This window comes from Cetorhinus maximus, chromosome 17 (assembly GCF_964194155.1).
Source record: "Cetorhinus maximus chromosome 17, sCetMax3.hap1.1, whole genome shotgun sequence".
NCBI classification, from domain to species: domain Eukaryota; kingdom Metazoa; phylum Chordata; class Chondrichthyes; order Lamniformes; family Cetorhinidae; genus Cetorhinus; species Cetorhinus maximus.
In genome coordinates this window covers 94691267-94706013 of record NC_135895.1, presented here as the reverse complement: position 1 = coordinate 94706013, position 14747 = coordinate 94691267, and the positions used below count along the sequence as shown (strand labels likewise).

General features: G+C 41.9%; 1 long non-coding RNA gene across 1 annotated transcript in view; it reads right to left on the bottom strand.

Annotated features, from left to right (window-relative positions):
- LOC144692783 (uncharacterized) overlaps nucleotides 1-13191 on the bottom strand; it is a 32773-nt gene extending 19582 nt beyond the window's left edge. The window contains exons 1-2 of the long non-coding RNA XR_013579392.1: nucleotides 12921-13191; nucleotides 7523-7670 (exon numbers count right to left, since the gene is read on the bottom strand). This is a non-coding gene — a long non-coding RNA (uncharacterized LOC144692783). The remainder of the gene's footprint in view (nucleotides 1-7522; nucleotides 7671-12920) is intronic.
- Between the last annotated feature and the right edge of the window lie 1556 nt (nucleotides 13192-14747).

Sequence of the window (14747 nt, the reverse complement as noted above, 5' to 3'; positions counted from 1 at the left end):
AAAGCCAGCATGCATTTGTTGAAAGCAACTCATGATTAACTAACTTGATTGAATTTTTTGTTGAGATCAGAGAGGACTAACGAGGTAATGCTGCTGATGTCGTGTACATGGACTTCCAAAAGGCATTTAATAAAGTGCCACATAACAGGTATGGCAGTAAAGTTGAAGCCCATGGAATAAAACGGACAGTGGCAGCATGGGTATGAACTTAGCTGAGTGACAGGCAACATAGAGTAGTGGTGAACAGTGATTTTTCGGATTGGAGGAAGGTATATGGTGGGGCTCCCCAAGGGTTGGCACTAGGACCACTCTTTTATTGATATATATTAATAACCTGGACTTACGTGTACAAGCACAATTTCAAAGAATGCAGATGACACAAAACTCAGAAGTATTGTGAGCTGTGAGAAGGTTAGTGATAAACTTTAAGAGGACATGGACAGGCTGGTGGAATGGGTGAACATGTGGCAGATTAAATTTAATACTGAGAAGTGTGAAACGATATATTTTTGTAGGAAAGGCAATATAAAATAAAGGGTGCAATTCTAATGAGAATAGAGGAACAGAGGCATCTGGGAGTTTATGTGCCCTGATTGTTAAAGATGGCAGGGCAGGTTGAGAAAGTGGTTAAAAAGGGTGGGCTTTATAAATAGATGCATAGGGTACAAAAACAAGGAAGTTATGATGAGCCTGTATAAAACACTGGTTTGGCCTCAACTGGAATATTGTGACTAATTCTGGGAACCGCAATGGAATAATGTGAAAGTTTTAGAGAGAGTGCTGAAAAGATTTATGAAAATGGTTCCATGGTTGAGGGACTTCAGTTACAGGACAGACTGAAGAAGTTGAGGTTTTCTCCTCTGAGAAGAGAAGATTGAGAAGAGATTTGATCGAGGTGCTCAAAATTATTAGGGCTCTAGACAAGAACCGATAGAAATAAACTGCTTCCAATGGCGGAAGGGTCAAGAAGCAGAGGACACAAATTTAAGGTGACTGGTAAAAGAAGCAACAGCAACACAAGGAAAGTCTTTCTAACACAGCTAGTGATTAGGATCTGAAATACACTATCTGAGAGTGTGGCAGAGGCAGAAAACAGTTGGTGATTGGTGAGTATTTCTTCCGTGTCTCTTTTGCTTGGCCAAGTGGTTTAAATCAGGCGACGTTATTACAGTTGAAGAGTATAATTAAGAAATTCACTTTTAAAATATTTAACATCCAGATTAATTAATTAAATAGAAGAGAGATGGCTGGGCAAGCGATGTGTTGCAGCTGTAGTATGTGCGAGCTGGTGGACACCCCGTGAGATCCACGGTAACCACATCTGCAACAAGTGTTGGCTGCTCGAGGAACTTCGACTCAGGTTTGATGAGCTGGAGTCTGAGCTGCAGACGCTGCGACACATCAGGGAGGGGAAAAGTTACCTGGGCACTGTGTTTCAGGAGACAGTCACACCCCTTAGATTAATTACATCAAATTAGGACCGTGGTCAGGGACAGGGGCGTGTGACTGCGAATGAAGCAGGTATGGGGATCCAAATTTAGCTTTGGAGGAGCCTCAGCCAGTGCCCTTGTCCAACAGGCACGAGGTTCTTGCTCCCGGTGTGGACGAGATCACAGACTGCAGGGAGGATGAGCAAACTGGCCACAGCACCGTGGTACAGAGTGCCATTCAAGTGAGGAGGAGAAAAGACGAATATAGTAGTAACAGGGGATAGCATAGTTAGGGGAGTAGATACTGTTCTCTGCAGCAAAGACAGAGAGTCCCGAAGGCTGTGTTGCCCACCTGGTGCGAAGGCCAAGGACATCTCTTCTGGGCTGGAGAGGATCTTAGAGTGGGAGGGGAAGGATCCAGTTGTCGTGGTCCACATAGGTACCAACGACATAGGTAGGATGAGGAAAGAGGTTCTGCTAAGGGACCACGAGCAGCTCAGGGCTAGATTAAAAAGCAGAACCACAAAGATAATAATTTCCAGATTACAACCTGAGCCACGTGCAAATTGACGTAGGGTAAAAAAGATTAGAGAGGTAAATGTGTGGCTCAAAGATTGGTGTGGGAGAAATGGGTTATGATTCATGGGCCACTGGCACCAGTACTGGGGAAGGAGAGAGCTGTTCCACTGGGACAGGCTTCATTTGAACTATGCTGGGGCCAGTGTCCTGGCGAATTGTATAGGGTTGTAGCTAGGACTTTAAACTAGTTAGTGGGGATGGAGGGTTCAATTGAAGGGAAGTTTAAAAAATCAAAAAGAAACAAAAGAGTAGAGGTGCAGTGTAGTGAAGAGGCAAACGATAATCAAAGTGTGACGGGAAGGGGCAGACAATATAAGCAGAAGAGTGCAGCCAAAATCAGAACCAGAATGAGCAATAATGGTTAAAAAGTCAAAGCTGAAGACTCTTTATCTGAACTCACGCAGCATTTGTAACAAGATAGTTGAGTTGACGGCACAAATAGAAATAAATGAATATGACTTGATAGCTATTACAGAGATGTAGTTGCAGGGTGACCAAAACTGGGAACTCAATATTCAAGGGTATTTGACGTTCCAGACAACTAGGCAAAAAGGAAAAGGAGGTGGGGTAGCTTTGTTAGTAAAGGAAGGTATCAGTGTGGTGGTGAGTAGTGATATAGGCGCAATAGATCATGATGTAGAATCAGTTAGGGCGGAAATAAGGAATAGCAGTGGGAGTCGTCTATAGGCCCCCGAAGAGTTGCCTCACTGTAGGACAAAGTATAAATCGGGAAATAACGGAGACATATAAGGAGGGTGCTACAATTGTCATGGGTGATTTTAATCTGCATATTGACTGGACAAATCAGATTGGCAGGGGTAACATGGAAGACGAATTTGTAGAGTGCATCAGAGATTGCTTCTTAGAGCAATATGTTGCAGAACCTATCTGGAACAGGCTATTTTAGATCTAGTAATGTGTAATGAGGCCGGGTTAATGAGAGATATTGTAATTAAGGATCCTCTAGGGGGAGCAATCACAACATGGTAGAATTTCAAATTCCGTTTGAGGGTGAGCAACTTGGGTCTCAAACCAGTGACCTCAACTTAAATAATGGCAATTACAGAGGTATGAAGAAAGAGTTGTCTAAAGTGGGCTAGGAAAATAGACTAATGGGAAGGTCAGTGGATGAGCAGTAGTAGACATTTAAGCAGATATTTCATAACGCTTAGCAAAAATTTGTCCCAATCAAAAAGAAGGACTCGATGAGAAGGATGAACCATCCGTGGTTAACAAAGGTGGTAAAGGAGAGTATCCAATCAAAAACTAAGACATACAAAGTGGCGAAAATTAATGGTAGGCCAAGGGATTGGGAACTTTTTAGGAATCAGTAGCGGGTGACTAAAAAGCTAATAAAGAGGGAAAAAAATTATGAAAGTAAATTGGCAAAAAATATAAAAACAAACTGAAAGAGCTTCTACGTGTATGTAAAAAGAATGGCTAAATTGAACATGGGACCCTTGGAGGATGTGACTGGAGAATTAATAACGGGGAATAGGGAAATGGCAGATAATTTGAACCAATATTTTGCATCGGTCTTCACGGTGAAGGACACTATAGACATCCCAAAGATATCAAATAAGCAAGGAGCTAATAGGAGGAAAGATCTTGTAACAGTCTCTATCATGAGGGACAAAGTATTTGACAACCTAACGGGACTAAAGGCAGACAAGTCACCAGGACCTGATGGTCTGCATCCAAGGATTTTAAAGGAAGTGGCTGCAAAGATAATGGAGGCATTGGTCGAAATATTCCAGAACTCATTGGATTCCAGGAGGGTCCCAGCAGATTGGAAAACCGCTAATGTGACGCCTCTATTAAAGAAGGGAGACAAAAAGTAGGAAACTGTAGGCCAGTCAGCCTAACATCTGTTGTTGAGAAAATGCTGGAGTCCATTATTAAAGAACAAATAGCAGGACATTTAGAAAAGCTTAACTCAATCAAACAGAGTCGACATGGTTTTGTGAAAGGGAAATCACATTTGACAAATTTGCTAGGGTTCTTTGAGGATATAACAAACAGAGTTGATAAAGGGGAACCAGTAGATGTAGTGTGTTTAGATTTCCAGAAAGCATTCGATAAGGTGCCACATAAAAGATTATTGCATAAGATAGGAGCTCACGGTATTGGGGGTAATGTATTAGCATGGATTGAAAATTGGTTAACACACAGAAGACAGAGAGTCGGGATTAATGGGTCTTTTTCAGGTTGGAAAGACATAACTAGTAGAATGCCACAAGGATCAGTCCTAGGGCCTCAATTATTTACTATTTCTATTAATGACTTGGAAGAAGGGACAGAGTGCAGTGTATCCAAATTTGCTGATGATACAAAAATAGGTGGGAAGACATTTCGTGATGAGGACATAAGGAATCTGCAAGGGGATATAAATAGGTTGAGTGAGTAGGCAAAAACTTGGCAGATGGAGTTCAATGTAGGAAAGTGTGAGGTCATACACTTTGGTAGGAAGAATCAAAACGCAGACTATTATTTAAATGGAGAGAGACTCCAAAAGAGTTCTGCACAGAGGGATCTGGATGTTCTTGTGCATGAAACACAAAAGGTTAGCATGCAGGTGCAGCAAGTAACTAAGAAGGCAAATGGAATTTTGGCCAGTATTGCTAGGGGGTTGGAGTTTAAAAATAGGGAAGTCTTGTTACAACTGTACGGGGTGTTGGTGAGGCTGCACCTGGAGTACTGTGTAGAGTTTGGTCCCAGTATTTAAGAAAGGATATACTGGCATTGGAGGCAATTCAAAAGAGATTCACTAGGCTGATTCCTGGGATGAAGGGGTCGACTTATCAAGAACGGTTAAACAGGTTAGGCCTTTATTCATTAGAATTTAGAAGAATGAGAAGTGATCGTATTGAAACGCACAAGATTCTGAGGGGGCTTGACAGGGTAGATGTTGAGAAGATGTTTCCACCAGTGGGGGAATCTCAAACTAGGGGGCATAGTTACAGAATAAGGGGACACTCATTTAAAACTGAGATGCGAATGAATGTCTTCTCTCAGAGGGTAGTGAATGTCTGGAATTCTCTACCCCAGTGAGTTGTGGGGGCTAGATCACTGAAAGTATTTAAAGAGGAGATAGATAGATTTTTGAAATATCAGGGAGTTGAGGACTATGAGGAACTAGCACGAAAGAGGAGTTGAGGCCTAGGGCAGATCAGCCATGATCTTGTTGAACGACGGGGCAGGCTTGAGGGGCTGAATGGTCTACTCCTGCTCCTATTTCTTATGTTCTTATGATTCAATCATGGCTTTCAAAAGGGAATTGGATAAGCACCTGAAGAGAAAAAAAATTGCCAGGCTATGGAGAAAGGGTGGAGGAATGGGACTAGCTGTGTTGCTCTTCCAGGGAGCGGCACGGTCAAGATGGGTTGACGGCCTCTTTCCATACTGCAACCATTTGCTTATCTTATGATAAGCGTTTACCATCCTGTCAAAATGCACTGCTCAGTGGTCAATTGAGCATAGTATCAAAACTCAGTCAGAGCTATACCCAATTAAGAGGTGCCTTCAGGAGAAAAGGGGAGAACAAGAGAATGCAAATCCTTTCTTTCTAACAGAAATAGCACAGTTTTATGCAACAAACTTGTGATCTAACTGTCAGGAACAAAGATCAGTCAAGCAGTCTGACACTTGATCTCAGCAATGTTCAAATAAAAAGAAGCTTTCTCCAATCACACTGTTGATCTTTCTCTAACTCCTTAGATTTTTTTTAATAATCTCGTCTATGGCTGACCTTGAACTTTATATACCTGATTTTATACACTGCCTGATTTAACAAACCTTTCAAAATCAGGGCATGCTTGACAGAAACATACCATCAATACAGGCTGACATCACATTTATTTCTCACATAAATCTCATTAGGTTTTCATACTCGGGAAATTCATTGTTTCTATAGGTCACTAGCAAACAGACTTTATCTTTTTGTGTATGAGCTGCCTTGACTTTAGGTAGGTGAAAAAAATGCAAGAAGAATTATTTCTCCACAGGAGCTGTTTAATTTTTGTTTAAAACAGTCACTTCATAAAGATCTATAGAACAGCCTACTATTAAATGAAAATGCAAACATTTTCTTTTCTCCACAGAGTCCCTGACTTTAATGCTCTGAAACGTTATTAACTTTTGAAATGTGTGACTTTCTAGTCCAGTCCTGTGCACCCACTCACATTCTCCATTCTTCCATCTCTGGTATGTTGTGCACTCCCTCCCTCTGTTCTATCATTGACAGCAGAATCTTTGGCCTTCAACCCCTAAACTCTGGAACTCCATCACTCAACCTCTTCAGCTTTGCTACATTTCTCCTTTGAGGGTCCTTGAAATCTACCGCTTCAACTGTCATTAGTCATCTTTTCCTAACACTTGTTCACCTGCTCAGTGTCTACCTCACCCCTCCCTCCATGCCAAACCCAACTTCACCTCATTTTTGTTAAGTTTTTTAAAATTCATTCATGGGATGTGGGTGTCGCTGGTTAGGCCAGCATTTATTGCCCATCCCTAACTGCCCTTAAGGTGGTGGTGAGCTGCCTTCTGGAACCACTGCAGTCCATGTGGTGTTGGGACAACCACAGTGCTGCTAGGGAGGGAGTTCCAGGATTTTGACCCAGCAACAGTGAAGAAATGGCAATATATTTCCCAAGTGCCATGGTACATTTTGCTAAGTTAAAAGCACTTTATAAATGGAAGCTGTTGTCTATGTAAAACATTCTATTACGTGCTGAACATATAGAATGTTACAAGTTGTTGTTTTGAGCAACTCACCTTGTTCTACCCTTCTCACCTTCTCATTCAAAATCCTCATTCTCTAACATCCCCACTCAAGTATGGTAAAAATTTTCTCACCAAGGTATCTTCACGGCTTTCCTCCTTCAGTCCCTTCACCAAATGACTTCTCATCCTTGATGATTTTAATCTCCATCTCAACTCATCATACGTTCTCTCCTCTGAGTTCACTGCCCTCTTATCTTCCCTAAATCACTCCCTCCATATAAACTTGCCTGCCATATTCACAGCCACCCCCTTCACCTTGCCAACTCAGGTGGTCTCACTACTCCCATCGTCTCAATCACAGATAAGACCATGTCTGATCACTTCCTTGTGTCACTCTCTACCCACATTCCCCTTCCATGCCCCACCCCAAGATGGTGGTGGGTAGTTATACAATTGGTCGTAGTACCTCTTGATCAGCAGTAGGAAAATTAGCCAAGGTTCCTGTCCACTGTCCAGTTGGGAGTTTCTGTACATGGGAGCCAGGTGAGAGGGGGATTGAATTCGGCTTATTTCCCTTCCTTGTGGTCAAATACCCAGCCGATGCCCCCAGCCTAGGTTCACACATGAATCAAGGCCACTTAGGCAACTGGCATCCATGTAATTGTAACCCAGCAGAACCAATGCCTCAACATCCATAGAGAAAATGGGGGGGAAAGAAACATGACAGAAACAAAAGCTGACATGCTTTGTACGTTTCTTAGATTGCTGATTTATATTTCTCACATTCCTACCTGCAGTTACCTCCATTTCACCAGCAGTTTCACTGGCTCTTGGTGCCATGAGTGGGGGAATATAAGGCGGCCCTGAAAACAATCTTGAACCAAGAAATGGAGGTGGTGAGTAATAAGATGAGTGCAGTCCACAACCATTATCCCGCATCTGTCAGAAAGGCAAAAATATTTGTGTTAATAAAATCAGCTCCTTGTGGAAAAGCCAATTGAATGAATAGGAAGTGGGGCTCATTCTGCATAAACTATAATTGCAATATTGGGCAAATTTTTTACCTTGGCGGGTCGGCACGTGCACAACCCGCTCGAGTGTAAAATGACGCGCGTTGGGCGAGCATCCTGACATCAACGCGCAGTCGCGCGATATTTCGGTCGGCGGGTGCACTGTCGGAGTCGGCAGTGTGCCTGCCGACAATTAAAAGGCCTATTAAGGCCATTAACAAGGTAATTAAAAGAAATTTTTCGCTGCCCGTCCAACCTTACGGTTGGCAGGCAGGCGAAGAGGTCAAGTGGTCTTTGCACTTTTTGGGAAACCTCATCCACGGGCAGGAGGAGGTTTCCAACAGCAAATAAAATTAAACATTTTGCATTTCATTTATAACATGTCCCTGCTCGTGTGACAGAGTCACATGAGGAGACATGTTTTATTACATTTTTGAAATCTTTATTTTATATGTGGAAAAATGTTCATCTCCTTGAGGCAGCTCTGTGCCCCAGGGAGATTTGCAAATGCGCAGTCGCAAAATTTGCACTCGCGCTCCCCCTCCCGCCCGCAAAGGCAGTGCTGAGCGCTGCCACTTGCTTTTCACGCTGGGCGGGCCTTAATTGGCCTGCCAGCATGAAATCGCCATCTGGCCCCGATCGCTTCCCGACCACCCCCGCCCAACAAGGGCTAAATTCTGCCCATTATTTCTGTAACTGCTATTAAATACAAATCTTTCTTCCCCTCTTTGATCCTAAATAGGGAGCGCATGGGACAAAGGATTAGCAAAATATTTTTTTCACATCTGGAATGAGTTCAAATCCAGCACAGTACAAGACTGCCCATAATTTGGCACTCAATTGCCAATATTATTCAGAGATTTCTGGTGTGAGAACTGGAAAGTATTACACTGGCATAGTACAGGGTGCTTGTCTGATGTTGAGATTTGCATTCTCAGGGCACTGTATAGGAAGCTTTAATGTGCATCTAACCTGGTGCTGTAGTTAATTTGATCTTGTTCAATGTTGATACTAGGTCCCAAAAGTGCTGCTCCCTAGTACCTGCATCCTTCATTTGATCAGCATGAATAAAAAGCGTAACTCATTCTTGATTTTTATGTTTTCCGAGATACTATGTAAATTATACCATAGGTTTCAAATATGGCCATAACCATATCTAAAGTGGTTGGAAAAAGAAGCATATTGAGGTTAGCTTGCAGTGACACATACAAAAGTGGTGTTTTGGGATGAATTTGTAATCTGTCTTATATAACTTCACAGAAGCCCTATTTTCATTATTCTCTTGATAGCTGTGGCTACAGTCACTTTAAATTGCTTTCTGTTCATTGGAAAAATACTGGCTTTATCTAATGTGTTACTATCACTTCAGAGATGGGTAGAGGAGAATCACCTCCTCAGAGCTATATTATTCTTAGGTGACCGAATTACTTGTTTACCTGGCTGCAGCAGATAAGACTAGTCATTTGCGATTTCGTTTTTGTCCAATCACAGGGTTCTGTAAGCAAGATCTCAAATCTTGGCCTTGTCCTTAAGGATGGGGAAATATGGTTCCTGAGAACCCAAATGTGTATGATAGTTGCACTCAATGGTGAAATACACCTTTATTCCTTTGTCTTATTTTGTCAAAGTAAACGAGTGGGCATAACTTCATAACTAAGCCCTGTAGTCCACTTCGAATTGCCAAGCTGTTTAATTGCAGCTAGTGAACCACTCTGAATTTCTGAGTGCACATATAAGCTTTACCTCAATGTATATATTCAAAGTTAAGAGCAATTTCTGAAGGCTTGAGGCATTTTGTTATTTTTAAAAGAGATCTTCTTAGATAACTAACTGCCATGATTTATCTTTCTGCTGATTATAGCTGCTATAGCTGGTTTTCTAATTAATAAAGCTGATTCATAGTTTATAACCCAGGAAGCATGGTTTGTCAGCGTTGTGTATATTTTTATCGAAAAGAATTAGAATGCAAGTTGGCAGGTTTAGTGAGTTCACCAGTAATATAAAAATAACCCTATATTTACATAGCTCAGACATTCCTAGAATATCTCAGTGAATTACACTTCTTTTTGAAGTGCAGTTATTATTATCTAGGCAAATACGACAGATAATTTATCATTGCAAGGTACCATAAACAGGAAATTAGATGACCAGTTAATCTGCTTTTGGTGGTGTTGGTTGAGGAGGATTGTTGGCCAGGACAATGGAAAAATTCTATGCAGCTATCCAAATAGTGTTATGTCCACTTATAACTGGCCTCAGTTCAATGTCTCAACTGAAGGATGGCATGTCCAACAGCGCAGAACTGCCCTGCACTGTCATATTCTGAAGTGGAGTTTGAGAGAATGCATTGGTCAATGTGGGATTAGCTTGTGCATAAGGTCCCATTGTGGTTCATTTCAAGCATAAGTTTGCCAATGCACCTATAGAAATGCACCATTGCACATGGAAATCTAAATGGAGAGAGCTTTAAACTCAACACCACATAATGAACAACTGGTTAGATGTAGGGCAGTTGATGATGGCAAAGAAAATGCAGTGACTGAGCGTTTCTGACAGAATTCTAAGATATGATGATTTTCCCCACAAAATATTCATAAATTGCCACAAATTTTATTCGCCAACTTTTTGTTGGTGCTTACAACCCCACTCAGCTTTTCTCGAGAATGCTGTAACAAACTGCATTGATGTGGACTGTTGCTAGAGTTGGGATTCAGTACTATTCAGTGTGAAATGGCTCCATTAAAGCCACAGTTTTAAATGTGTTAATATTGCATTGCCAAAGGAGCATTTACAGCCCATCTCCTATTCACCTGAGGCCCTTCGGCTCTCTGCTTCTTTTGCTTGAGTTTTCAGTTACACGTGGGGTGTTGACTAAGCAGCGGCTCAGTGCTATTATTTCTATTTTTTTCCCTATGACAAAGTCAAAGAAACTAATGGACTGGAACAAGGAGGATTGGTTATTCCAGCTTGCATAAAACAGATGAACAAGCCATTTAAAATATAACGCTTGGCTCTAGAGTATTTTTGTCCTTTTTGTTTAGGTGTGCTTGCCCTTTCCTTGCGGTATCCTCAATGGCAAAGATTTAAACCTAAAAGACTCACTGAGAGTATACAAATACGAGATAATTGCCCATTGTGTTACCTACGATCTGTTCATGGACGTACGATTTTTGTCTATAAGATTGCAACAGTTGGGAGTTCAGAATCTTTCTCTGCAGTGTCATCAACTGGCCACAGTTTGCAACTACACTGTTACAGGCTATTATGATTTTTAAGGATCTCCATTCTAATTATCTATATTGGTTGTTTCAATGTTAAATGTTGTCATAAAGGTGTGATTAATAATTGTGACAGCATGAACTTGGAAAGGAAGTTTGGGCATACACAAGGTTTTTAACAATGTATCAGCTGATTTTCTGTTGATGATCTTCTGTGGACTTGCACGTGGGAATCTTCAGGAGGAGAATTTTTAGCTTGTCAGGTGGGCGTGCACCAACCCAACCGAGCGTAAAATGACACGCGAAGATGTCGGGCGAGCGTCCCAATGTCATCGCGCACTCACGCGATATTTCGTTCGGAGGGCGCGCGCTGGAGTCAGCAGCACGCCCACCGACAATTAAAAGGCCTATCAAAGTCATTAAAAAGGTAATTGAAAGAAATTTTTCACTGCCTGTCCAGCCTTATGGTTGGCGGGCAGGCGAAAAGACCAAATGGCCGTTGGATTTTTTAGGAAACCCCATCCACGGGCGGGATGAGGTTTCCAACAGCAAACAAAAATAAAACAAAAATTTTTTACATTTCATTTACAACATGTCCCTGTTCAAAATGTTTTATAACATTTCAGAAATATTTATTTTTTATTTAGAAAAATGTTCGTCTCCCTGAGGCAGCTCTGTGCCTCTGGGAGCTTTTCCAGCGCGCACCCGCAAATCTTGCGCTTGCCCTCCTCCACAACTTCCCGCCACAGGCGCAGCGCTGAGCGCTGCAGCACACGTTTCATGCTGGGTGGGCCTTAATTGGCCCGCAAACGTGAAACTGCGGTTTGGCCCCAATCGCGAGCGACCGTCGGTTTCACGATCGCTCCAGCTTGGTCCCACCGAGTCCGCCCGACAAGGGAAAAATCCTCCCCCAGGTGTAGTTACAAAGGGAAAGAATCAATCGATCAGGGAATACAGGTTTAATTCAATCCGTAGTCTAAAATCCTACTTTCCACCCTTGGTTTTATATTTCATTGGCAGGAGGAATAGGAGAAGCAAATATAAACTAAATTTTAAAGGGATGCAGGAACAGAGAGACCTGATGGCGCACATACACAAATCTTTGAAGGTATCAGGAGAAGTTGAGAAAAGCTGTTTTAGTTTATGGGATCCTTGGCTCTAAAAATATAGGTACAGAGTAAACAAGCAAGGATGTTTTCAAGCCTTTATAAATCACTGGTTAAGCCCCAGCTGGAGTATTGTGGCCAATTTTGTGCATCACACTTTAGGAAGGATGTCAAGGCCTTAGAAAAGGGTGCAAAGGAGATTTACTAGAATGGTACCAGGAACACATGATATCTGTTACATTAAGAGACTAGAGAGGGTGGGATTATTCTCCTTAGAGTAGAGAGGTTTAAGGGGAGATTTAGTAGAGGTGTTCAAAATTTTGAAGGGTTCTCATTAAGTAAATGTTTCTGGTTGCAGAAGAGTAAGTAACCAGAGGACACAACCTTAAGGTAATCGACAAAAGAACCAGAGGCAAGATGAGAAGAAGTTTTAATGCAGCGAATTGTTGTGATCTGGAATGTAGTGCCTGAAAGGGAGGTGGAAGTCGATTCAATATAGTTTTTAAAACGGAATTGGATAAATACTTGAAAAGGAAAAAAATATAGGTCTATGGAGAATGGGCAGGGGAATGGGACTAATTAGGATAGCTTTTTCAAAGAGCCAGCACAAGCACAATTTTACCCCCGTCGCTCCTGTAAAACTCTAAGCTTTGGGTAGGACCAGTAGGTGGAGAAGTAAAGTACAACTGCATTTCATACCCTCAGGAAATTATTTAAAAAGAATGCTCAATATTAAATCCTAAAATTTAAACGCTTTTCCCATTTTCCATATTTAGAAATTTGAATCAAATTCCACCATTTGGCTGAAAGAAGCATCATAAATTAAACATTTTACTTATTTATTTAGTGTCTTACCAACATGGGGTTTGGATGGAATGCTCCAAGGCTTCCTTGGACAGGCCTGAAGCTGCCTCTTGAGGCGCACATCCCAGTTGGCATGGGAGCTCCCTTATAGCCTGGTTGATTCATTGGAAACCCCATGGAGAAGGGGTGATAACTATACACGCTGCTGCAATATCCTGTATACAGCTTTGGTGGCAAGATATTCCGGTAAAAGCCACCGCTCATTGAATTCCTCTCTGCTTGCTCTTTATTGTTGGTGGCAACCTCCTGGTATAAAGCAGGATGATCTAAATGTAGAAAAAAGTACCCTCAATAAACCATTCCAACACATTATTATTATAGTCACTACAAGGCCAAGAAACCAAACTGTAAAACTAAAAGGCAGGAAGCACTGTTGGATCAGTGTACAGCCATCTCAGTTGCAATGATGCTGGCTAAATTGGGGGCAAAATCAGGCAGCGTTGTCCCTTCTCAGTGATTTCTAATGGAAGTTACATAAATTGACATCAGAGAAAACAAGAGGAAGTTTTCCTGTCATGTTTGAGCAGCCTGCTGAAGCTTCCTGTCAAGGAGGGCACGTGAAAAATGGCTACTTCAGCAGGATGCAGCTGTGCCCAGGTACAAGTGAAGGCTAATGGAGATGGGTGCAGAAAGAGATGATTCAAGGAAATACTGTGCCAATGTTTAATGTTAGTCCTGTAATAAAAGGCTTTAGTTTCCTTCTCCAAGTTACTCCCTAAATCCCTTCATAGCCTCCCATTCCATATCTCTTAACCTGCTGCCTGCACTCCCCCAAACTCTCTGCTGATATGACTCTGGCTTCTTATGCAGCCTTCCTGCCCCCTCCTCCCCCCCGCCCCCGCAACTGCCAGCCTTATCTTCAGCCACTTAGGCTACATACGTGGGAATTCCCACCCTAAGCTCTCGTTTCACCAGCTCCCTTTAAAACGTTCTTAAAAGTCATCTCTTTGGTCAACCTTTTGGCTATTCCTCTGAATATCTCCAACTTTGGCTAGATATCCATTCTGTCTGATGACAGCACTTGGGATGTTTATTTCTACATTAAAGGCACTGTATAGATGCAAGTTGTTTTCAAACCTAAAGGATTCTAGTTCGACTAACATAAAATGCATCAGAACAACTGAGGTTCTGGGATGTAATTGGCATGGTTGCTGTGGAAGGAAATTATCTTTGGGATGAAATGGCACCTTTGATACAGTGCAGCTTTGTTAGTGATAATAGAGATAGATGCAACAAGTTACGAACATACAAATTAGAGCAGGAATAAACCACTCAGCCCCTCAAGCCTGCTCCGCCATTCAATAAGGTCATTGCTGATCAGATTTTAACCCCACATTCCTGCCTTCTCATGATAACCTTTCCCCTCCTTGCTTATCAAGAATCTATTTACCTCTGCTGAAAGATATTCAAAGACTCTGCATCAACCACTTTTTGAGAAAGAGAATTCCAAAGTCTCACAACCCTCTGAGAGAAAAAAATGTTCCTCTCCTTCTGAACTGGGCATCCCCTTATTTTGAAACAGTGACCCTGAGTTCTATATTCTCCCACAAGAGGAAATATCCTTTCCACATTCACCCTGTCAAATGCCCTCAGGATCTTATATGTTTCAATCAAGTCTCTTACTCTTCTAAACTCCAGAGGATACAAGCCTAGTCTATCCAACCTTTCCTCATAAGATAACCCGCCCATTCCAGGTATTAATCTAGTAAACCTTCTCTGAACTGCTACTAATACACTTACATCTTTCCTTAAATAAGGTGACCAATAGTGTACACAGTACTCCAGATGTGGTCTCACCAATACCCTGTATAACTGAAG